This window comes from Poecile atricapillus, chromosome 14 (genome assembly GCF_030490865.1).
Source record: "Poecile atricapillus isolate bPoeAtr1 chromosome 14, bPoeAtr1.hap1, whole genome shotgun sequence".
Classification (NCBI taxonomy): domain Eukaryota; kingdom Metazoa; phylum Chordata; class Aves; order Passeriformes; family Paridae; genus Poecile; species Poecile atricapillus.
Genome location: NC_081262.1, coordinates 6,428,138 through 6,453,389, shown reverse-complemented (window position 1 = coordinate 6,453,389; position 25,252 = coordinate 6,428,138).

Genomic DNA, 25,252 nt, shown 5'->3' with positions numbered 1-25,252 from the left:
ACTTCCCTGCTTGCCTCCTCACTGCACAGAGCAGACTTTTGGGGCTGCTCATCAAGCCCCAGCTATTTATACAAGCAAACACCTCTCCAGCAGTGCAGGAAGTTTGTAGTTTGCTGTTAATCACTTGCCATCCTGCCTGTTAAAACCAAAGAGAAAAAATGAAAAAAGTGTGAGGTGTTGATATCAGAGGGTATTTGTAATAATGAGTAATATGGTACAGAGCTGGTATAGCTTGGCTACCATCCCTCTGCTGCATTATATCAGTGGCTATGTCTAGCTGTCTACTAGCTGTGACACATTTTTATGGTTTATCATAAAAATAAAAGTGTGTCTATTACCTCTAGCTGGAATCTGGATGATGCATAAAAACTGAAGCAAGGGAGTTCATGTAAGGAATAATACAAAAGCCATTTTTAGTGTGCCATGACAAGAGCTGCTCATGCAGCAGGGCCTCCTGCAGGCTGTGGCTTCCCGTGTACACAGCCCTAAGTTAAGCCAGCTCTGAGCTTCCCCAGGGAAGGGCAAGCTCTGGGCTGGGTAAGGCAGCAAACTGTTTGTAGATTGAGTGTAGCTAAAAGTGCTAGTGACTTCTGCTAGGAGCACTCATTCACCTGGTATCTAAATATGCTATGATTTTCTATTCTTTCTTCACTTTGCTGCATTCTTTAGCTCTTCCTACTTTCAGAAGCCATTATAAAGTCATTGAGAAGAAGAAGGAAAAATTTTCTTTCTGGACAAGTATTACAAATACCAGAACAATCACTTGCATTTGAAGAAACATATGAACAAACTTTCCAAGGAATTTTAAATGCTAAATTTAAAAAAAAACCTTCAGTTGCTTTTCTTCAAGTCGTAATTAGCTTAAATGGGCTCTTCATACCCTTAAGGAGTCTTAGAAGAATATTAAAAGGAGGGGAAAGATGCTGGATAAAGCAGGTCAACTCAATTAGAAAGAATTTTTTTGGGTTTCATTTGTTACCTCTTTGTAACTCTTGTGGGAAGTGTGTTAATGAAAACCAGGAACTTTCTGGCCTAGCAGAGATGTGATACAGAGTAATAAATATCAAGGAGACCCTCTGGGACTCTATCCTCAGCTGTGGTAAATTGGAAAAGCTCTCTCAAAGTTGTTCTAAATTATAATAGCTGAGTCTCTGCTCCTTATCCCTTGCTTACTTGGTGCAGCAAAGTTTTGTCTTTGTTAAGTAATAGTTAAGAAACTTATTAGTAAAATGAATAATTTTTTAATGCTTATTTCTCTCCTTTGTAGTCAATAGACTAAAAAAATTTGCATTCAAAGTCACAAAATAGAACATGCAAGAAATTTTGAAACTCAGAGAGAAGAAAAATGTCTTGTTAGCACTTGTTCTCCTTTCCCTTTACTGTAGAAAAGGAAATATTACAGGTGTGATGCTGATGGGAGCCATAAAACTCCCAAACCAAGATGCTGACCTGAGATGCATCAGGCTTAGTGCTGCATAAATCCTGAAAGAATGCTTGTTGTGGGAAATGGTCCATCTAGACATAATGTTTTCATTTAAAACAAATTACTGAAACAGGGAGAAGTGGACTCAGGATCATTATGGCCACAGTTCTACTCCTAAAACTGCCAGACTTTTCTTAGGAGCGTATGTGAAACACAAGGTACAGAGCTGCTTTGCACAATTTTGTGGCTTGCTTCCAAGGCAGATTACTTCTCCCAACATTTGTATCTTTCTTCTCATATAATGTAACAACAAAGCATTAATCATGCAAATATCAATATTTAATGATTATGTGGTTAATGCCTGCAAAGCACTTTAGAGATAAAAAGTGCTCTATAAATCCAAATGTAGGATATTTACTCCTTTCCTTATCTTAGTTGGATACAGAAGGGCTGAGAACCAGCTCATGTTATCAGGAAAGGCAGGTGCTTGATGCTTCTGATACCAAAAGTAAAATATTCATTCTAAACCTCCTGAGCTCCATGACAGTCTTTTCTTTCTCTTCAAACTGCTTTTGAAGTTTGCACTATTAGAAACATTTGTATGGTAATGAGGATACTGCTCAAACCTCAAAATATACTAATGAGGTAAAAAAACCAGGATTGGGAACATTTGGCCAGCTAATTAAAATGTCATAATTGGTGCTGCAGAAACCATTGCAAATTCATACAATTGTATAAATGAAGATCTACTGTCTAATGAGGGACTGAGAGAAGAGGATTACTGTAGAAAAGTAAGAAGTTGAACGCAAGCTTTCCCTGCACATCAGCATTGCTGAAAATCCCTCAATATGGCTCTTTTTAAGTGATGGGTGAGTCACAGTCACCTTTCCTAAAACAACTCCTGTTTATTGAAGAGCTTCTTTTGGACAGGATAGCCAGAATTAAATGGCACCTCATGAAAGCACTGCTGGATGTTTCAGAAGGTTGTGTACACCAGCGTTCTGCTGAGTTTGGCCATAAGCACTCACTGGGTGAGCTGAGCTCCTCAAACCAAGACATTTGTTTATCCCAAGTCCCCCTTCCTCCTTTTACTTTCTGTGTCTGTGTTATGGGAAGTGCTCAGGTTTAAGTGGGAGATGACACAGACCTAAAATTGTTTCCTTAAGTGTCATTTTTGCCAGCATCATTGTGAGCTGTCTGCTGGCACCTAGCAACTTTCTCAGCATTACAGCATTTGAGGAGGAACTGTCCAGTTCATACATTCTTGGAGAAGGTTTATTTAGCAGGATGCTAGATTTTGCAATGTAGAAGAGATCATGTTCTCCCTAAAAGTCTCTGCTTAAAAAACTTTCCCTACCTGCAAAAAATATTGAAACCTACTACACAAAATACTTGAATGTGTTGACTTCTGCGTTTATGCATGAATCTTCCCAAGTCATCTGAAAGTTCTGCTGAGGAGATATGGGTGTGTTTTAAACCAGGCCTGTCAAAATGATGAAGTCTCTATTAAATTGAATGTGCAACAGGCCTCCTCCACATGAGGAGGCTTAATGAGAGCACTGTGGCCATTTGTGTGGGGGTTTCAGACTCAAAGCTGCCTGGATGGGCAGTGCCTGGAACCCTGACAAAGCACAGTCCAGAATGATGGGAGGGAAGATTCCAGCTAGCAATAGGATCTGGCAGCTCCCAGTCAAAACTAGTAGGGGATATCCAGACACTGCAGAATATAGGGGTGGAAAAAAATTGTGAGGCATCAGTGAGGGAAGAGCAGGGTCAGCTTGGAAGGCTGGAGAGCAGTTTGTGTCCTCAGGTGTTGCCAACACAGTGCAAAAAGTGGCTTTGCAGAGGAGAGGTCTGTCTTTGGTGGAGACTGATGCAAACCACTGCCACCATCAGAGCTAGACTGTGCACATTTGCTAGCAGAAGGGTGACAGCACAAAAGGAGACTATTCAGTCAAGGCTTCCATGAGTAGAAGCACAGATTTATTTTTAATTTCTTGTTACCTAAGTGTGATTGGAAAAAAATTATCATTTGATGAAACCATGTTGAGATTCATTTCAACCTGACAAATAAGGGAACATAGCAGAGAAGGCAGGTAAGGTTTAGTTTATTTAAATTGGATTAAAAATAGGGTCTGAAATTGGTTGAGTGACATAATTTCCTCATGGTTTGCAGACACCAGCTGGAGACTAGCTAGGATAGTGGAAAAAACCTGTCAGGCACCTCAGTACAGGCAGCTAAGAGTCCTGCTGAAAGCAGTAGGGAAGACTAACACCCTGATCAGAGAGCTCTCTCTCCATGGTTAGCACTCAGTGTTTTGAAGGCAGGATACTGATTATTGTCTGGTATGACCCAGGGCTGTTGTCAGTTGGTTATAATTAGCTTCAGGCTCTTCTCCATGCTCAGAACTCCGTGCTCTGGGTGTGGGAAGCTATTTAAATCTATTTACATAATTTTGGTACGTTTTTCTTAAAATATTTCTCTGTGATTGAAGAACTCTTTCCTGGGTTGTCCCTTGCTAGAGCTATACTGGCAATTTTAGTGGAAAGTTAGATTTCTAGGGAAAAGGGAAGCCCCTCTGTGTGGCACTGGGCTGATGGAGGTTCCCTGGGGACAGGGAGGTGGCACAGCCCTTCCCCAGGTGCCAGCCTGAGTGGGAGCAGTTCCAGCCCACATCTCTCAGCATCACTGTCTCCCCATCCAACCTGAGTATTCCTTCTGCCACAAAAACATTTCTCCCTTGACCAGGGCCACTTTGAAAATGTCTGATTTTTTAAAAGTTGGGGCCCTGTGGGAAAGACAATCTGTCATTTAGTTATGTTGAAAAAGAGAGGAAAACAATCTGACATTGCTAACAAGGTGTGAGGCACAAAGGAACAATGAGCAATTAAAAACCCTCACAATAACTTTTGCTTGGATTTTTCCTCAAAATTCAGGGTAATTTGTCACATCTTCTGAACTGTCAGGTGCATTAGCATACTGAAAGGACTGGAACTCCACATCTTGATGCCTCTTGGAGTAAACTGCAATGTGCTATGTTTAGAGACTTTAGACTGGATGACTTTGGTTCATTCAGAGATATTACTTTAAATGTGGTCTTTGCTATGATTTTTGGTAAACTGTACTTCTGAAGCAGCACTCAGAAAAATGTATGTTTTATAAAGGAAATAGCTTTGTTATAAGCTGTCATTGGCTAAAAAGTAAAATTAGGAGAGTTTGAGTGAGAGAGAAGAGTAAAAAGATATGTTTTGTTCATCAGGAGATGTGCAGTTACGGGACAAAGGAGAACACATTTGGGATTCAATTCAGGCTCAGGGTTACAAACGCTCCCTTCTAATCAGAAGCATACAGGTGAGAGACATGCTTTGTGTCTTTTGTGCCTCCCATCAGAACAGATTCAGGTGCATGCATAATGCATGAGCCAAGTACCAGCACTGATGCAGAATAATCCATAAAATATGAAGCTGATGTTATGAATAATTAAAGCACAAACACACTCAGAAACACCTGCATGCAGCTAATAGGATGGGTTGGACTTGGCCCTATGAGAAAAGGAGAATTGAAGCTGTTCCTCCTCCCCCTTGGGGTCCCTTGGGCTCTGTGAGGAGCCACAGGGCACAGCTGGGGTCCCCTCTGGAGCTTCAGACCCCTCTTTGGGACTGAACTCTGTGACCTCCCTTGGCTACAGCTGCAGAGAGGCCTGGTACCTGCTTTCTTCAGAGGGAAATTGCCAAAGTGTTTCCTTGTTATAATATTGAAAAGGCTGAACTTTCAGCCTCCTAGTAAGTAAATGCCAGTTTTGTTTAGAGATGGTGCAGAAAGATGAAATATTTAGCTTTTATCAATAATGTACTCTCTAAGTAACGGTGCCTACATCGACACATAATCTGTGACAAACTTTCACAGATCCCCTGATGCATTTGAGGCAAGCTCAAGGTTTTTTTTAACTTGTAGGAGATGAATAACTTCTGATGTTCCCTGCAGAGAAGGGAAAGAGCAGGGCAAGAACTGAGCTAAGGGAAGCAGCAGCAGAGAAGGTCATATAAATTATTACTGCTTGTATGGCTTGTACAGATACCCACTCAGGTGGTGTTGGTGCTCTTGCTTAATACTTTCATGATCTCAGTGGAGATCCTGGGTCTGTTAGAGAAGACTGAGCACAGAGCACAGCAAAACATCCAGGTCATAAAGCATTTGTTTGAAATAGAGGCAAAAAATTGTGAGATCTTTTCTGAAGTTAAATGGCTGTATTTTTTGAATGAGTAAAGCTGGGGAATATATAAAGAAACCTAGCAGAGATTGATTGCACTTTTACCTGAAACAGGAGAAAAAGCTTCTGTCATCATAGGCAGCTTCCAAAATATGGTTTAATTTATACCTCTGTAAGAGAGATTTGAATGTAATAGAAAGTAATGTCTGGATTGTGGTTTACATTTTATGACTGTGCACAACTCACACAGTTGTTTTTGTATTTATAGTTCTAGGTTATCATACTGCTGCTCTGATGAAGGAGTTCTAGGTGTGTGCACAGCAATCTTACATCATTTTTATTTAAAATATCTTTGGTCTGATGTGCTGGATCTAAGGACAGTCCTTCTGTACTTTTATTTCTCAAAGAGAGACTGTGTATTACTGAAAACACAGAGCTTTCAAACGAAATCACAGTGCTCTGGCTGGGTCACACAGTGTGGGCTGAAGAGATACAGTACTCAAGGGGTAGAATGGATATAGATGAAACCAGAGAATTGAGACTCTGAGTTTGAATCAGCTAAAGAGACAAAGCTCCAAGAGTCCCACAAACCCAGTCCTTACAGGGACAGTTTGGATGGTATTTACAGGAGGAACAGTTTTCCTCTGGTTTCAAAATGATGAATTAATTTCTAGTTTTGCCATAAGACTCACTGTCTAATGATGTTACATGTTTTGCATTCCCTGTTCTCAACTGATAGACCTGGAGTGTGTTCCTGTTTAAATTAGGCTATAGGCATTAGATAAAATAAGTCATTTTTCAGTTAATTCTAGAACTAGGACAACAGCCCCTTTGGAAAATGAATCCTTTATGAAAATAGTACTCAAATGAGCCTGACAAAGCACAAAATGATTATGTGTGATTCTCTAGATTGTTTTACCAGCTTAGTTTGCAGAACCAAAAGTTCTGAAATACTTTGTGGCTGATGTCTTGCGTCAAACATCAAGAAATCACCACTTGTGTTTCTCTCTTGAGGTTAGGCTAAGTGCTGAAATATTTTAGCATTATTTGCTGCCAGTTTATATCCAATTCCTCTTCTCTTGCATTTAGAAATGATTAGATCCTGGATTGCCTTGGGTTCTCCTCTGACCTCAGATTTAATAAGGCAGAGCTGCAGAAAACCTTCAGACACCATCAACTCTCTGCAGTTTAAGGGAAAAACAAACCCCAGCAAGCACCCTAAACCCAAACAATCCCACATATTATTAAGGAGGATGAACTATTTCTATGTTCCTCCCCTGATTTTTCAGTTCAGTGTCACTTTCACTGTGGTAACTAAATGTCCATATCCATGGCACTCTTCCTTCTCCAGAGCTGAAGGAGCTGTGGTGGCACTGGGACATGGGCAACACTAATTATGCATCCAAGATATTTCTCACTTACAGATTGAGGATTTTCATGCCCTTCATTGTCAAATTATTTTTTCAAGCAGTGAATTTTCTGTTAATTCTGTCCTCCTGACAGGGAGGAACAAATTTGAAAGTGTGGTTCTTAGAGTATAGACTATCTTTTGACTTAGGGCTTTGTGTTCCCTTGCACAAACCACCATAGAGCTTCACTGGCTTCCTGGGAGCTGAGCTGACAGGTAGGATGCTCTTCACATAAAGCCCATATATTCCTTAATAACCGCTGAGTACTTAGGAAATTAATGACTAGAAACAAAATAAAAAAATATATGTACTGTCACCCAGCCACAGCAAATCCTAGTGAGAATAAGGGCTTTTCCTAAAACTACTTTGGCCTTTTATTTTGTTTTTAATTATAGCTTTACATCAAATTCAAGAATTTTTATGCTTCAAGCCTGCTTTAAAAAAAGACCAATGTGGGGCTGCTGAATTCTGCCATAAGCACTTTAATATTAGAGAGTAATGCTGTGTATGTACAGCAGGTGCTGGAGGTGCAGGTAAAATAGGGATGCTTGTGAATTATATTTTCCTATTTAGTAAGGAATTAAAAAATGACACCTTTCAGTCCTGTGACCCCTGAGAAAGTATCAAAGTTGTGCATATTTTAACCTCCACAGCCACACTTTGTGCGAGATCCACACCGTCAGATTGATCACGCAGTTGATGGATACTCAAATGATCTTGGTCACATTATGCCAATTATCTGGAGTGGCCTCAAAGCCACTGATGATACCTGCAATTACACTTGAGATGTAATAGATGGGTCTCTTGGTGAGTGGTTTTATTTGAAGCACTCAGAAGCCTGTTGCAGTAGGACTCTTGTACAATGTATACAGGCTGCTCTGCTGCTAATGCTGTCCACATGGTTCCAAAATAGACCTTGCCAAATCATTAAATGGATCTTGCAGAGCACTGAATTTTAATTGCTCTGGGGATACTGAGAGAGAACAGTATTGATTGACTAACTTTATGTAAGTTTATTAAGAGTTGTTAATCTAATATCTAATTAAGGGATTTTGTTTTACTTTTTTTGCACGATACCTCTGTGATTTTATTAATGATATTTTAAATGTCCTGTCTCTAATAATTTACATGCACCAAAAGGGAATTAAAAGAATTACCTTGAACTGAAATATTTTCCCTCTAGGGCCAACTTTTCAAACATGGTAGTTTCAGACATCTAAATTCAGAGTTAGCCACAAAGAGGTGGTGAGATGCAGAAGACCCAAAAGGTGGGAGGCTGACTGTTCGTGTCAAAGGTTACCCTGTGAGAAGAAGGATGATGAGGTGACATTAGGCAGAGTGGGATTTTTTGTCTGTTGTAAGCTTTTCCCCATAAAATCCCCTTGCAGGTGAGGGTAACCTAATGAAGGGACAAACAAGCAAGGAGCTGAGGTGGTGGGATGCTCTGCTGAGAGTGAAATGGGAGTGAGAAAGATGCAAGAAGTACTTTGAAAAGAACAACTGTGTCCTGCCAAAATGACTTTTTGTCCTGCAGAACCTCCACATTACAGATTGTGATCCTGTGAAAAAGTGAATTTTAACATCAGTATCAGTGGATCAGAATTTGTAATCTCCTTCTGTGTGTATCCCTGTGGCTCCTGATGGGGACAGAGCAGACTAGAGAAAATGGTGATGATTTCTTCTTTTTTTTCTTGTATGCCCCAAATCAGAACAGGATTGGTTAGTTTTGAATTTAATTTGCAAGGAGGCTCTGCAGACTAAGGGAATTTGCCTAGGAAAAAAGCTGATCAGGTAGTTTAACAGAGTATGTCCTCTAGCCCTGGAATTTTTCTATTGAAAAATGTGACATTACTGGATATTCTTGGAATACAAATTACTACTGTGATGCATATGTCATGGGTGGAAACCATGTTACACTGAGTCTACCAGCAGCTTTTAATGAACAGGTATAAAATAAAATAAATTTCAGACCATGCTCCAGGAAGAATATTTTCCCCATGAAAACTGTAGTAAAGGACATGGAAATGTCAGAGAGAGTGAATTTAAAAGAAGGGGTGCAAAGCTAAAGAAGCACTTCTGGCTCACATTACTGGGAAAGGACATATTTTGCATAGCCTATGGCACAAATAAAGTGTGAGGCCAAATCCCATGGGCAAAGTGCTGGGGAGCCATTAATAAATGACCATTTCCATATAACACATGGCACAAGGCAAGTAACAAGTGATGAGAAGGTTGGCATATCCAACTTATTTGATAATTGTTATAAGAGAGTGAGCTAAGAGATCTTTTGTATGAGATATATAGCAATAACCTTTGTTTTGAAGGATTTTGCCTGTAAATAGCCAAACAAAAAATTCAACAGCTGTAATTACTGCATTTCAAGTAGAGAATGGTGATCTGCAAAGGCAAACTCAGAATTTGTGTCACTCATCTCATTGTGTCAGTTGAGACTTTTGTAAATGTACAGAAAATACCCTGATCTGACAACTTGGTAATCAAGGACAGAATACATGAAAGAAGTGATTGAAGAATAACTTATTATTTCTGAACTTAGTAAAAGTGTCAGTGAAAATGCACCTACTTTTAAACCTGCTTGAAATAATAAATCTGAGGATCGGTATCAAGGGTATCATCCTATGCAAGCCTGATCAATTAAATATCTATAAGGGAAAAACCCCAGCTCTGAGTGCTGCTAGTGCCTAGGAAGGCTGGTCTCGTAGGGAGGTTTATTGAAATTCATATGGACACTGGCTCCCATCCTCAGGCTGCCTCCAACGTGTGGCATTCAATTCCAAAATCTTTCTAGTTTGTCTCCACTAAGAAATGTCCCTGATGACCAGACATGCCAAGATTTAATAATCAGCCTTGGACAGAAATAAAGCAAATGCATAAATCCCAGCAAGAGCAAAGTGAGTCTTGTGGTTCCTACCACAAGAGGCTTCCTACGGCAATTTTAAATTGTGTTTGTATGCAGAAGTGTTAGTTATTAGCTTTCCCTCTGATCTTTCAAGTCATCATGGTTTTCTGATCACAGAATTCCAAACATGTTACTAGGCAGAAAATTTGGTCCCTTGCTTAATTAATGAAAGTAGATTAAAGCTTGTGCTTCAAGGATAGTGATAATGTCACAGGAAAAATAAAAAAAAAAGATATTATTTACATCATGCTTGCATCCTGGGTAAATAGGCAAAATGTAATAACCACAAGGATAGTTCCCACCATCTGCAATTTTGTGGAAAAAAAAGCTGATTATTATCAGAGTGCATTCTGAGCTGGGTACATCTGTGTGCATTTCTATTAAACATTCTAAAGGCTATTTCAATAAAATGCTTCAAATGACTGTCTGTTTTCATGGTACACAAGTCTCAACAAACACCCAGAAGAGTAAATGAGTTTTTCAAAAGAAAGGTGCTATGCTCACTTAGCATGGATTTAATTTTTGTAGAAAGAGATGAGCTTAATAGCAGCAATTTCACCTACTGAATTGATAGCACTTAGGAAGTTTTAATTGTGGACCATAAAATTCCTCTTAGCTCCTGGCTCCATTACTCTTGGATACAGCATTGCAGGGTACAGGGTCTGCTCCAACCACTCCTGCAAACTGTAATGAGGCAAAATGCATAAAAATTATTCTGCTAGTTTAGCATATATCATGTTTTTCCTGAAGAAAAAAAAAAAAAAAAGGAAAGAATCCCCAACACCCTGGGCACTAAAACAGTCATGGCATGAAATCAATTTTGTAAATGTCAAGACATCGGACTGGAATTTTCCAGGGAGCCTAAGCGCATTAGCAGCTCAAATCCCATTGAAAACCTACCATATATACTCTGGACAAATGACAGAAACAGCAGATCTGTGAAAACAGCTGCCCTGGCAATGAGGAATGTTCCTCGGAGAGGAGCTGTGGAGCTGGGGTCAGCCACAGCGTGGGGTTCAGGGAGGGCACCTCACTCCTCTCCACAGTGACCGGAGATTTTTTATGTGTCCTTCCCAGCAGTGCAGGATGTCAGAGGGATTTTGCCCTTCCTGCAGGGCTGGGTGCAGCTGCAGCCCAAATTTACCCTTCCAGCAGTGAGGTAGAAATGGATGTAGAGAGATGTCGTGCACCTGTTTAAAGCTTCCTGGGCAAATAAGCAAGATAAAAATGAAAATATTTCTCTGAAAACAGCAGCACTGAGCCTTCAGCTGACATACTCACCCATGTTCCTCCAGAGCAGTTAAGTGAGGAGAAGATGGACAATTCACACTGCCTTCCAGTATTCTATCAGCAAAAACATTTTTCCCTGGGATGCTGCCTATCTTCCCTCCAGCAGCATTTAAAATGTGGTCTGAGCAAAACCCCAGGATCCTTTTACCTCAAAAATGAATGTTTGTATATATAAAACTACACATATATGTATATATGAAGAACTTCTTTTTACCCCCCTGAAATTAGTCATGAAATGATGATGATGATGCTTTGAATTTGTGTTTTAGCTCAAGGGTTTCAAACTCCAGTTCTTCCTTTAAACAAAGTTCTCACCTCTGGCTGCAGCCGCTGTTTCATGGCACTGGCTGGAGCCTGGCATCAGAGGGAGCAGGGGCACACTTGAATTGTGTGCTTGCATTTATTCAGATGTTGAAAGTGATGCTTCTCTTCCACCTCCCAGGCACCTGGGCATTTCAGAAATGAGCTCATACACTTTGTAGGCAGCAATATATAGCCTTGTTCAAATCCTTCCAGCCTTCAAGTTGCACTGAAACAAAAGCTGATCAGCACTTTACTTTTACTTAAATCATACCAGCATCTCAAGCAGTGTTTGGTAGTCTTTGACTATACTTCACTGATTGCTGCTGAGAAAGAGTAATTGCAAATGGCAAGGAAATAAAGTTTCAGGCTTGCATTGCAGCTGATTTTAAACGTCAGCCTGAGAAGTGCAATGTTAGCTCTTTGCATGGAGAATACTGCTAAAAGAAATGTTATTTTCTCCAGTTTTATTATTGCCTTAAATTTTTTCTCATTTCTTGGAAAAAGAAGGCATAATTCTGATTTCAGTGAAATGTATCTGCTGAGGCTGATTGTCTCTCAGAGCTATTGTTCGCTCAGGTTCCTGTTTATTATTGGATGTGTCCCAAAGAAACACTTTGTGCAATTTGTTTAGTAACTTCATGAAGAAATTCTGTTTACACAGGTTCTTAGTTCATCTCCCTTTAGCATCTGAAGGCTGAACCTTTATTCCTGTTATGATTTGTACCAAAAAGAAAAATATATTTGAGAAAATTACATATCCTGCCTCCCATTCCTACACTGATGTTATGTTTTACTGGAGTTGAAAGTGTTATTTAAAATGATGGTAGGATTAATATTTGCACTTTTGCTGTTGTAATGAACAAGTGGAAGAGCAGAGTGTGCCTGTTGACAAAGGGGATGATTTCAATACAAGAACTTTTTCACATGATTTTTCATCTTAACCCATAACCTGTTTATGTGATCTCCATTAACTGCTTTTATGTATTTAGAAAACAAATATCCCTTAAACAGTTAACATAAAGAATACGTTTTTTTCTTGAAGTTTGTATTGCCATTGCTTCCTCTTCATGCCTCTGTTCTGAAGCAGTAGTTTTATTTCTGCTATAAGGTAAAATCCTATGTGTGCTGGGTAATGAAGAGATAAAGTTGCTGGGTTTGTGTACTGAATGATTTATAAAAGTTGTTAAATGTAACGAGCAAAGGCAGAATACAGTGGTAGCTGTAGTGTAAAAATATTATCAAATGATATAACTGTCAAATTAATTAAATGCAGTGTGATATAAATGAGGCATAGTTGTATGCAAATAGGTGTTCAGGCACTTAGCTGCTTGGTTGTAACTAGTGTGTCCAACTGATGCCAAGTAACTATTCCAGGATAAAGAGCACTATTTGCATTTGTTATAAACTCCATGAGGTTAACAGAGCTGAAATTCTGTTTGTGGAAATTTGACCTAAGTTGTCAACTTAAATTGAAAATACTGCCTGCTCTTCATAACAGTCCTTTCCTGTCCTGGATCATGGGCTTGTATAAATTAGTGTAAATCCATGGAAACTAAATATATATCCTAAGGAGAGAGAGTTGGGTGTGAGGAGTGTGGACATGGATTGTTTCTATTACCAGCTTTTAGAGACATTCTTGACACATCTAACTGGTAACAAACCTCTCAAGCTCCATCCTAAGCTGTTTTTTTCCCACTGTCACTATTCCTAAAGCTGTGCCATCCTGCTGGCTGGAAACACATTTCAGGTGTCCAATCTAAATTACTGCAGTCCTTTGCTCCTCTGACAGTATTTCCCTCTGGCTGCTATCACCTTCTTCACCTTCACTTTTTCACATTTGTAAGTGAGGATCTCCTTTCTTCTCGTTGTCACTGGTGCTCTCCTCTGTAACAACTGGATGTCCTCTGTCTCAGTGCCAAGACCATTGATGTTGGTATGATGCTGTATTATCTAATCAGCTTGAATATTGGGATTTGTAGCATTACCCCACAGCTCTTTGAAGGATTTGGTTTGCTAACAGTAGACATTCCTGCGAAAGTCATCATCCTGCCTTGTGAAGAACATCAGCCCAGTGAAAGACATAATGGCACAGGCAATCATAACACTTTTTTTTCTTTTTGATAGCAAACCCATAGTGTTTAACTATTGCAGGAATTATATTAACAGAGTTAGCTACAACCTGTTTTAGAAGCTGACATTTATTTGATTAAAATGAAACAAAGTCTTTTGTTATTTTCTTATTCTTCACTGTTAAAAAATTGTTAATATTCTTGGGAAGACAGACTACTGTGGAAAATGTTTTCACTACGTGAAAATATGAGCAGTACGAACGGAGAGAATTGACAGTAATGGCAAGTAGATTCATTATTGATAATGCTGTATTGGAAGTGCAGAGAATTCATCTCTGACTGGAGGAGATGGCTGTCAGACTGCACCTGCAAAGCTTTTCTCTTTGAGGACAGGTATCTCATGACTTTGGAGGCCATGTCAGCTGTAGTTTCTAATACACAGCACAAAAATGGAAGTGGTTCAGTTCATAGCTCTGCAGTGACCCCAGATGCTTACAAAATATTTTCTTTTAACAGGGGAACATTAACTACTCGCAAAGCACAGGAAAGTCACTAAGAACTTGAGTAAAAGTCAACATTACATATTCCCAGAACAATGGGTCTTCAAACCTGTTTAATTTTCTATACTAACAAGACAGGAGATGTCATATATCTGAAGTTTTTGATAGTCTCTCCTGTGAGTTCTTGTAAGCAAGATAGAGGAATACAGTTTGATAACAGTGTAGTGAAATGAGGTCATGACTTGTTGTGAGATGAGCCTCAGAGAACAATTATAAATGATTGTCAGGATGGGAAGGCTGCAACATGCAGGTGCCCCAGTGGGCTGCCCAGGTACTACTCAGTGTTCTCTTTAACAGCCTGCAGCAGAATCTGTTCATTAAATCTGCAGGTGATATTAATGTGAGAGCCTGTATGAAGAAGGTTTAACATTTAGGGAAAGCTTGAAGAGCAGAAGAACTAGTTTTTGGTTCTGTTAAGGGTAAATAAAAAGAACGAGACTTGGGTGCAGGTGGTTATCAGTGCACCAGGCTGGGGAAGAGCAGGGTGGGCAGGTGCTCTGGGGAAGGGGATGGGAAGGGCCCTGAGTGAATCAAAGGTCAGAGAGGATCACAGGAGTCTTATTAAAGCTCATAGTGGGAATTTCAAGTAGCAAATTACACGTATGAAATCATCCTTCCCTCTCCAGAAACTAGTAAGGGACCTCATCTGCCCGTCCCTCACCTAGTCATGAAAAAGGAGGCATTGCTGAAAGAGTATCTGCATGCCTATATCCATATTAATTTCCTATTAGTCAACTGTTTCATAATATGTTTTTACCAAAATCTAACCTTCAAGAAAGAGAACCCAAGAATTTTAAGCCAAGCTGCATCAAGCACCTCAGATAAATCTGAGAAAAGGTTCCACAAAGACGTAAGGATTGTCACATCTCAGTATGACTAAAGTTTCTACATCAAAAAGACTTGAGAATTCTGTGTTATCTACACCAGACAAACATTAAATATTAAACATTATATGGGAGAATCACATGCAGGTGAAAATAATCCATAATCTCTACCTTAAAGTCACTGAGGAAAATTCTGAACCTTGCTAATTTTAAACTGATGAGCTGGTCATTATTTTTATCTTATGACTTCTTATCACTGATATTTCTCCTCCAAGGGTGGATTTTATTGTTCAGTTTCTTTGTGATATCAATTATAAAGGTCTTTACCTAGAGTTTAAATCACCATTTTAACAGATTTTCTTGCACAAAACTATCTTGTTTTCCAAGACAAGTTGTTTAGGTTCACTGATGACGAGGGAATCAAAAGTATGCTCGAGACATATGGTTGTTTTCAAACTGGTACTAAGTCCTTGCTTTGCCAAAGAGTGGGCACAAATGTGTTCCCCAAGGATAGAATCAGAGCAGACTTATCCCGAGTCCCAGACACTTGCAGAGCTCGCTTTGCTCCTCTGCAAACCCTGTGCTCGCTCCCTGCATCCCTCTGGGATGAATTCTCCATCTCACAGAGGAGCACCTGCAGCAGCTGCACCAGTGTGAATCCACTTTTAGAGGGTCAGCCAGGATTTATAAAAGCACCTACTCTAAATATAATGAAGCTCATTTAGCTGAGCACCAGTGACCTGCATCCCAAAAGCACAGCCTCCTCAGTGATCCCCATGTGTGCTGACTAATAGTAATGATAATTTCTGAGGGTTTCAGACAGAGGTAAACACTCAGTCAAACGCTTCCAGCTGTAGGGAGATGACACGGTTCAGCACACCATGCTGGCCCTGGGGGCATGAGGGCTGAGGGACATGGGAGGAATTGTGGCCAGCACTTAACTACAAAGGTTAAAACATTTGCCAAACATGCATTTATTTGTATTTGAAGTGGTATTTGGACTAAGCTTTTTGGGCTAGAACTGCAAATAGGTTAGGGACAGTAATGCTGATTGCTGTAATTTCTCATTTTTGGCCTTGTATAGGCAGGGCTAATTAGGTTATAGGACAAAATAAGGTTTCCAAGGAACTTCTGTGAGCGTAGGACTTGGATCTAATTTAATGCTATGATTTTATTCACACTCTGTGTGATATTTGTTACCTGCCATTGACGATTTTGGAAAGCGACAAAGTAGTTTAAGTGCTCCTCCAATATTTGCAGAAGCCGAGTTCTTTGCAGGAGGGAGCTGAGGGCCCTGCTGGAGGCCATGGTAGGAAGATTATGGATTGCAGAGTTTAATCTGTCTCTTTTCACACATCATGCACCAACTGCAGACCCTGCCTACTATTTTTTTTTTTTTTTTTGTTTCTGTGAGAGAGTTTTAAAAAAATATCTGAGACTGCTCTGTAGCATAAGGAATAAGGTCACAGAAAAGATGGTCCTTTTTATATCTCTGCTACTGTCTTGCTGTGCAGCCCTGGTAAATGAGATTTTCTCTCTGTGATCACTGTTCCCTTCCCTTGGCTTTTTAAATGAGCAGGATCCTGGAAGCAGGGACTGTCCCTCTGTCCTCCTAGAACATGGACCTTTTAAACCCACATTTGCATTTTGCTCTGAATTAGCACGCATGAGAATCATGCACTACCCTACACTTCATTGCAAACTGAAATGTAAGTCAGTAGAAAATCAGCAGTCAGTACACTGAGAAATAAAGACAGAAGTAAACATTTCTGTTTCTCAGAAATTAACCAGGTAAAATATATTGTTCCATTTGGAGTTTATGGATTACAATGCAATTGACAGTTAAAAAACACATAGAGTTTTAAACTCAGTTAAATATTTCAATAAAACACTCTAAATTAGTGCTTTATAAATTTAAATGGGACTTGCTTATCTCTTCTTTCACAGTCTGGTGGCTTTAGAGTCTGAAATTTCTTTTAAAATAGTGGAACTCTGGCAGGAAAAAGTATAGTGCTGCCATTGTTTCCCAATGAGGATTTGTTGTCAAGAAGTTCTGAAAGAGCTTGGGAAAGGACAGAGGAAGGAAATGATTACAGATTTTAAGAAGCCAAAACCCAGTGAGGGTGGTTGCCATAAATTATTCCATCCATTAGAAGTAAAAACAACAGCTTCACCACTACCATGAGAATTTTCCTGCTGAATAGTTCAATGTTTTATTGTTTTCCTTGACACATATTGATGCTAAGTTTGTGAGTGTTAGGAATCCATGGGGGAGTGTGTTATTGGAGCAGCTCACCTCTGCTCCTGAGGCAGCCACTGCCCACTTGAACTGTTTAACTCAAAATCAAGCCCTGTTGGCTGGCACTTTGGACAGTTCCTCCTTTTGGCTAGTCTGAAAAACACCATTTACCCTGGGCCAACACACACATGAAGCCAGATGTGAATCTGCAAGAGTCACTAGAAAGGAGAGTTCTTCTGCCTTTTGAATTCAGGGCAAAACCAGTTTAAGAATATTATTATTTTAAAAATTAATGAGTAGTTAGATGATTAGGGTTTTGGCTTTGATCAGCAAATATTCCCTTGCCTTGTTCTTCTTTCAGCCTCCTGAAATTTAAATTACAGCTAGAACCCCAGGGGCTCCCCAAGGGCATGAATCAGCCTGGAGCCTTCTGTTTGAGCCCTTGGGAGCTCAGCCTGAGGCTCACTGGGGATCTGTGCTCAGCTGCTGACGGTGCTGGAGGCTGAGGCTGTAATTCAGGTCTCCTCTCTGTGTGTCTGGATTTCATTAAAGAAATGGCTAGACAGAAACTGATTGGAACATCTTGATATGAACAAGCAGATTTTGTCACTATAAGGCCCAGCAGAAACTGTAAATTGTTTGTTGCATGCATCAAGAGATGAATGCTGGCAAATGCCAGCTGGGAATTCATAAGGGAAATAGAAATATCTGCTTTTCTGGCCAGATGTCAAATCCCTTTCTTGGATCATGTATAAGCTTTAAAGAGAAGAGGCACTGGTTTTGAATTCAGACCTAATATCTGGTGAACAGGGAAGAGACACGGAAGGATGTTTTTAAAGCATTTGAGAATTGCCAGGTGGGTGCTGCTGTGAGCTGTACTCCACTGCAATCAGAACTCTGGACCACTGATTTTATACATCTGGAGTGCCTGAGGGAGCAAATCTAGAAAGGATTTGAATATATTACCTCTTGCCTACAAATAACAAATGCAAGAAAATGATTCCAAAGAAAAATATTTCCATGCTGATGTTGCTTTAAGAAGTATAAAGGTAAAAGAGATTTCAAAACCAAGAAACTGGAAAAAAACAGCTATAGTCTTTTAAAATGTTGGTACCTTTAGAGGAAAAAGGAAAGCACTAAAACCCCAGGAAAATGTGCCAGTGTTCAGAAAATTCAGTGTGATAGATTGGAAAGCCCAGCATTGCACCAAACACTGTGTGAATGGGCAGGGACACACCACTCAGCCTTGCAGCAATGTCCCATGGTGGATGTCTCCATGATGTCTCCACAAGACAATCAGCTTAGGAACAAATTTTCCAGCTGACAGAAGAAGACTTGCTCTTCTACACAATCCCACACCCCATCTAAAGGTGCATTCCTGGAATGAATGCAGAGTTACTCCCCAGAGCACAGACTTTTCTCCAAGAGCTGCAATGACTGGGCAGGGTGTCCACACTGCAGGTGGAAGTGTAGTGAACCCCATTTCCCAGTGGGAATGGGCCCAGCTACAAATCCCACCCAGCCATCAGTGTGGCTGCGTGGGATGCACTTGGCTCTGCTTCCAGGAGCAGAGATTTGTAGCAGGAGAGATCATGGTCATGGCAGGAACACACACCAGGTGCCAGAATAAATGTATGGGTAGCACCTTGCTGAAAACTGGATTTAGGGCCACAGCTGGTAATGCTGTATTCATTTTCATGGTATGTTATATTATTTTATTTTTTGAGTTAGGGAACAGGTTTTAGAGCAAAGGAACTGATTGTCGCAGTGAATGCAAGGCTAAACCACCACCTTTAGATGGGATGAGTGATTGTGTGGAAGAAGAGCAAATTTCCCACACCTCTACTTGAGGTAGCACGTGGGAGACAAGTTGGAATTTTATGGGATTTTTTTTTATCCTTCTTTTTTCTATTTTTATCATTGGCAATGAGAGCGATTCACAGATTTGGCAGGCAGAAGTCAATCGGGGCCATTGCTATTTTAGGCCTTAAAAAATTATCTCACAAAATCAAGAACATAAATTAAATACACATTTTCTCATTTGGAAAGTGTCAAAGGTTCAAAGACATACAAATGTACATCACTTCTCCATGTAGATTTTGTAAGGCTTGAGCATATTTTGCTAGCAAAAGGAAAATTTAGCAAAGGAGCTGCATGTTTAACTGATGAATCCGTCTGGGAACTCCATGGGAAGTTGTTTGCATTTAACAGCTTCTATTCATAGGAGTTCTAAAAAAAAACCCTTGTAAACCTTAAGGTTTGAGTGAGTGACTGTGTGGTACTCAGATGCCAGTTGGGGTTAAGCCATGACGTATTACATTTTTTATCTGGTGGATTTTGATCCTATTTTATTTTTTTTTTTCAGGATGAATAGGAATAAACATGTTACAGTTTTGAGAAAATTATATATATTCAGGTAATATTTTTTCTACATTTTTTTTTGTGTAGAAATAGTGAAAATTCAAACTCTTATCTGATTTTAAAATAATTTTCACTGACTGGAAAAAACTTATTCTGAAGAACAAGTTTCAAACGAAATGGCTGTTACTGTCTAAAACTTGTCTAGTTTTTGTCCTTTCTTTATTGGGTATAACAGCACTTTTAAGGGAAAATAGTACACATGAAAATGTGAAATCTAGTCTATGTAATTTTCCACTGATACAACAGCTGCATTTCCTTTCTGGAAAAACTGCTGTCAGCAGTATTTTATACCTGAATATTGAGATGAAGAATGTAAACAGGCCAAACTTATGTAAAAACAGAGACTGTTAAATAATGAATAGTCATACACTCCCTGATGTCTTGCCATCAAAACATCTGTGATTTTTCTTATTTTCACTACTTGTTTCAGTTCTTGTGAAGAGCAGTGGAAGGAATATTCACAATATTGTCCTCAAGCCGCATGCTGGCGTTGTCTGTAACACTTGTTAAAGTGGGCTTAGGAACAGTTTCCTGAGGAGCCAAGTGCTGTGCAGTGCCTCAGCTCCACTGGCTCTTTGTTCTGTGGGATCCAAGCTTTTCCAAGACCTATGAATCCCCTGTGCTCATCAGACACCTCTGGTCCTTGCCCATTGGGAGGGTTTTCTGCTCAAGCTGTCTGCCTGCTCTAAAATCAGGGAGAGGCTGAGTTGCACCAAGCTCTGCTGGGCTCTGCAGGAGTTTGGGGAGAATCCCCTAAAGCCATGGGCACTTTGGGTGATTTCTGTCCTGGCAGTCTCCCACAGTGAAACACAAGGCAAAAACAACTTTTCACCAGCAGCTGCCTTTCACTCCCACGCATGATGGACCTCAGAAGAGGTAAGAACGTGAGGGAATGAGGTGGGACTGTTTTATTAAAATATTTGATCTTTGCTGTGGAGTCATCACTGTAGGATCCCTCCATCTAGAGAATTGTGTGTTTTGAATCTTGCCAAGAGCCATTTTACCTTGCAGAAATGCCCGAATAAATATCTATGTTATGAAGGTGCAGCTAAGGCAGGGATCTAGCTCACACTGTTATCCTGCTGCATTTTGGAAATAGTACAGTAGTGAGCCAGGCCCTTTAGTTTTTATTAGTAATGTTTCCAGCTTGAGCTGGCATTTTGTTACAAAAATAAAATCTAGCTGAGCCAGTCAAAAAAACCCAAAACCCCTTGGCTTGCTGGTAACTGTAAATAGATACCACTTAATGTGGAACACTGCAACTGAATGCTTGCAGGCATTCACACTCAATTTGTGCTTAATTAATGACATCATAAAAACAACTAAAGGCTCAAAGTTTCTGTTTTAAATATATTCTAAGATATAGGAGTGTACAGGTGTAGAATACCAGCTATTTGTGGATTGCTCAACAGGCTTTCCTTCTAAATCTGCTAAGGGTTGTTGATTATTTCTGTTTCTCCTGTGCAAATGACATCTCCTCATTTTTGGCTATAAACAGGTACCATATGCTCAAAGAGCTGATGGGCTTCACTGTGGTTGTCTCTGATGTTATTGATTCACAGAATTGTTAAACAGCAATGTCTAAATTAACATGTTGCCCAAACTTTGTGGACTTGAATTTTAGACTCTGGTAGTTCTAGTGTATTTATTAATTTATTGAACCCCTCAAATTTATAAGGACAAAAATATTAAGTTCTAAAATTCTTTGTAATACTGAAAAGTTTCATTTTGTAAGAAAAAAAAACTAAAAACAACAACAAAAAATAAAGGGAGGGGAATAAACCAGCGCTATTATTATTGGTTCAATTCCAAGTACTCAAATTACACACTTCAATTAACACCTTCCCAGAGGAGCAGGACAGGGCTGGGCCAGGCTGAGGGCAGTGGCACCAGCTCTGTGTGCATGCTGGTCAGCCAGGCCAGGGCACAGGACACAGGACACAGGACACAGGGCACAGGGACAGGGCACAGGACACAGGACACAGGGCACAGGACACAGGGACAGGGCACAGGGACAGGGCACAGGACACAGGGCACAGGGACAGGACACAGGACACAGGACACAGGGCACAGGACACAGGGACAGGGCACAGGACACAGGGACAGGGCACAGGACACAGGACACAGATCACAGGGCACAGGACACAGGACACACGGCACAGGACACAGATCACAGGACACAGGACACAGGGCACAGGACACAGGGACAGGGCACAGGGAACAGGACACAGGGCACAGGACACAGGGCACAGGACACAGGGCACAGGGCACAGATCACAAGGCGCAGGGCACAGGACACAGGGCACAGGGACAGGGCACTGGACACAGGGCACAGGGACAGGGCACAGGACACAGGGCACAGGACACAGGGACAGGGCACAGAACACAGGACACAGGACACAGGACACAGGACACAGATCACAGGGCACAGAGCACAGGACACAGGACACAGGACACAGGGCACAGGGCACAGATCACAGGGCACAGGACACAGGACACAGGACACAGATCACAGGACACAGGACACAGGACACAGGACACAGGACACAGGACGCAGGACACAGGGCACAGGGCACAGATCACAGGGCACAGGGCACAGGACACAGGACACAGGACACAGATCACAGGACACAGGACACAGGACACAGGACACAGGACACAGGACGCAGGACACAGGACACAGGACACAGGGCATGGTCTCTTGCAGGAGCCCAGTTTCGAGCTGGGCAGTGGAAGGAGTCACAAGCACCAGCTTCATTCTCCTCTCCTGGCCTCTTCCCTCCCCATTTCCATGGAGGAATGGTGCCAAGTGGGGCCTGATGCTGCCAGTGCTGGGTGTGTGGAGCACCGAATGGGTACCCAGGTCGTGAGCTGCCCTCTCTCCAGTGGCTGCCAACGCTGTGGGGCAGAGGGAGCTGCAGCAGAAGCTGCAGGAAGCCCTCGATGGGATCAGGATTGCCACCGTGCCTCTGTCAGCGGCTGCGGCCGGCGCTGGCCTGGCACGGGCACCGGCCTGGCCCCAGCCCCAGCCCTGCTCCGGCCGCTGCCAGCGCAGCCATTTGCCAGGCCACACGGTGGACGAGGCTGGGGAAAGGATCCAGGATAAAAATAAGCCTGATCTGGCTCATGAGCTTATCCTTGCGTGGGCTGAGCAGGAGTGGGAGGCTGCTGGGGGAGGTGGAGCAGCAGCCCGCGATGGCCATGGCGATGCCGCAGACGGGATGAGCGTGAGCAGATGATGGGCACCAGCTGCTGGGACAGCCTGGCACCACCCAGGGACCTGGGCCTCCATGCACGGGGGATCCTTGGCAGGCATTCACCTGGAATTCACATGGAATTTCTCTCCTTCAGCAGCACAAATTAACAATTCTTAATGAATCGAGGTCCCTTACACCATGCACTGGGGATGGCCTGCTTCGAATTTGCAATTTTTTCCTTCCAAAGGAGTGTAGACAATGAGACTGGAACCACCTCTGGAACTGAAGGGTGAAAGATGTTGGGAACTTCAGAAACTTTGTGATCCTTCATTTGAGTTATATTGCAAAATCTTGCACACTGCACACAAGTGCCTGGCTCCCTACAAGAGACTGAGTGTTAGCATGCATAACAGGTCTACCAGTAGTTGGAGAAAGTAGCAAAAAAAAAATTGAACCCCATGAGAATTTTCATTTTCTGATAGCTGAGGTTGCCCTAGCTGAATTAGCATTTCAGAACTTACACTGGGATAATCCATGCAGCAGTTAATTTCAATGTTTTACTGCTATAGCAGTGTAAATCCTAGTAAATTAATTTCTATAATGCTTGAGAGAGAAGATTCTTTTTAGACATTCCCTTTCTCATTCATATTTAATAAACTCTGAAAATCTGCATTAGGACATCTATATAAATCTCTTGATTTTTTTTTTTACTTGTGAACAAAGGCAACTATTGATATTTAAACAGAAAGTTACAAAGAAATTAATGACACTTAGTCAACCATTTTCTAACTGACAGATCTCTTTTCCTTAGAATGGAGAGTGGATTCTCTCCAATTCTGTTTTTAAAATATCTGCTTTCTCACTTGAGACTGGTGTTCATGGCCAAATAATCTAAATCTTGAGGGGCATGTGTTTTAAATAATATTTTGATGTAGTGCCTCTTTTTTTTTCTTTTTGATTTAACAAATCAGGAATTTTGCAGAAACACAGGTTAGAAGAAACTTTTCTGCTGAGCTCTGCTTATAACTTCTTGCTAAATGTGCTGTCTTGGAGAAACTGTAGTCTCCACTGGGATGCAGCTGTGATTGCAAGAGGAAAAGAGGAAATTCAAAGATATGCAACTGATCATCAATCACAGGGATGCCTGTGCACAGCACCATAAGAGAACCATCCTATTTACACCCTATTTTTCTTATAAATTTGGCCATGATGTGCCTGAAAAAGAGAACAATAATTTAAAATAACTACCTGGTGCAGTTATATCCAGTATCTTTCCACAATGATTTTTTGATCCTTGCATTTCAGTCTCCTAGCTCAGGAAAAGGACAGTTATAATTGTGCATCACACTCACCTTGTTCCTGCTCAGACAAGAGCAACATAATGCCAGTGAAATATTTTGGAGGCAGAATATAAAACTTGTAGATATAAATTACTTAAAAAGAAAATGAAGCAAAGTAGAAGGCCTTAGGATGAATATTTAAAAGTTATAAAATGTCTTTCTCCTGCAAAGTCATAAACTCTGCATTTCACTTTCATAACTCCATTTACCCAATTATTCTAGCTTGAAACTGCTGAAATCTTCAGAGAACCCTTAAAACTTCATTTCAGATTCATTCCTGTGCAGTGTTACTAAACACTGACATATTCTGAACGTGAGAACTGCAGAACATTTTTCTGCAGAGAATGACCAAACCTCTTGGGGTAAAAATATTTGCTACTGATAAACAAAGCTGTGTGCACCATCTTCACGAGATATTTTTCGTGTTTCTAATGGTGAAACATGCTGTTACCATTCTACTTGTGTCCTGCCTTAAAGTAAGATGGTAAAGATGTCATGGGAGCTGATGTCTCCCTGGGGTGCAGCGGTGAGAGGGAACAGAGGGGAAATGCAGGGAATATGAGGGGCAGGAAGGGGAGTTCTGTGGTTGGGAAAGAGGGTATAGAGAGAGGCAAAATCGTGAAAAAGACATTTTCAGCTGGTAGGAACAGGGTAAGAGATGAGGAGCATGGAGTTCATGAGCAGGACAGGGCTGAGTTACTTTACAAAGAAGGAAAAATTGATAAAGGGTCAAATAGGAAAACCAGGAAAATTCTTCTCCAGATATCAGTCAATAAGCCTTCAAGCAGATAAAATCTGGATGGCAAGGAATAAGGCTTGAGAAACTTAGGCATTTTTTTTCGCTTGTAGTGGATTCACAGGGGGATTTATTATGAAAAGTTAAATGTAAAAAATGCAAAAAATTAGATATTATTTACTAAATTTCCAAAAATTATGATAGACTGGAGAGCTGATCTAATTTAGTAGCTACTGTCCTGACCTCTAGAGAATAACATACTGACATCAACAAGGTAAGAAATGCTCGACACAGCACTCTAGCAAGAGAGACT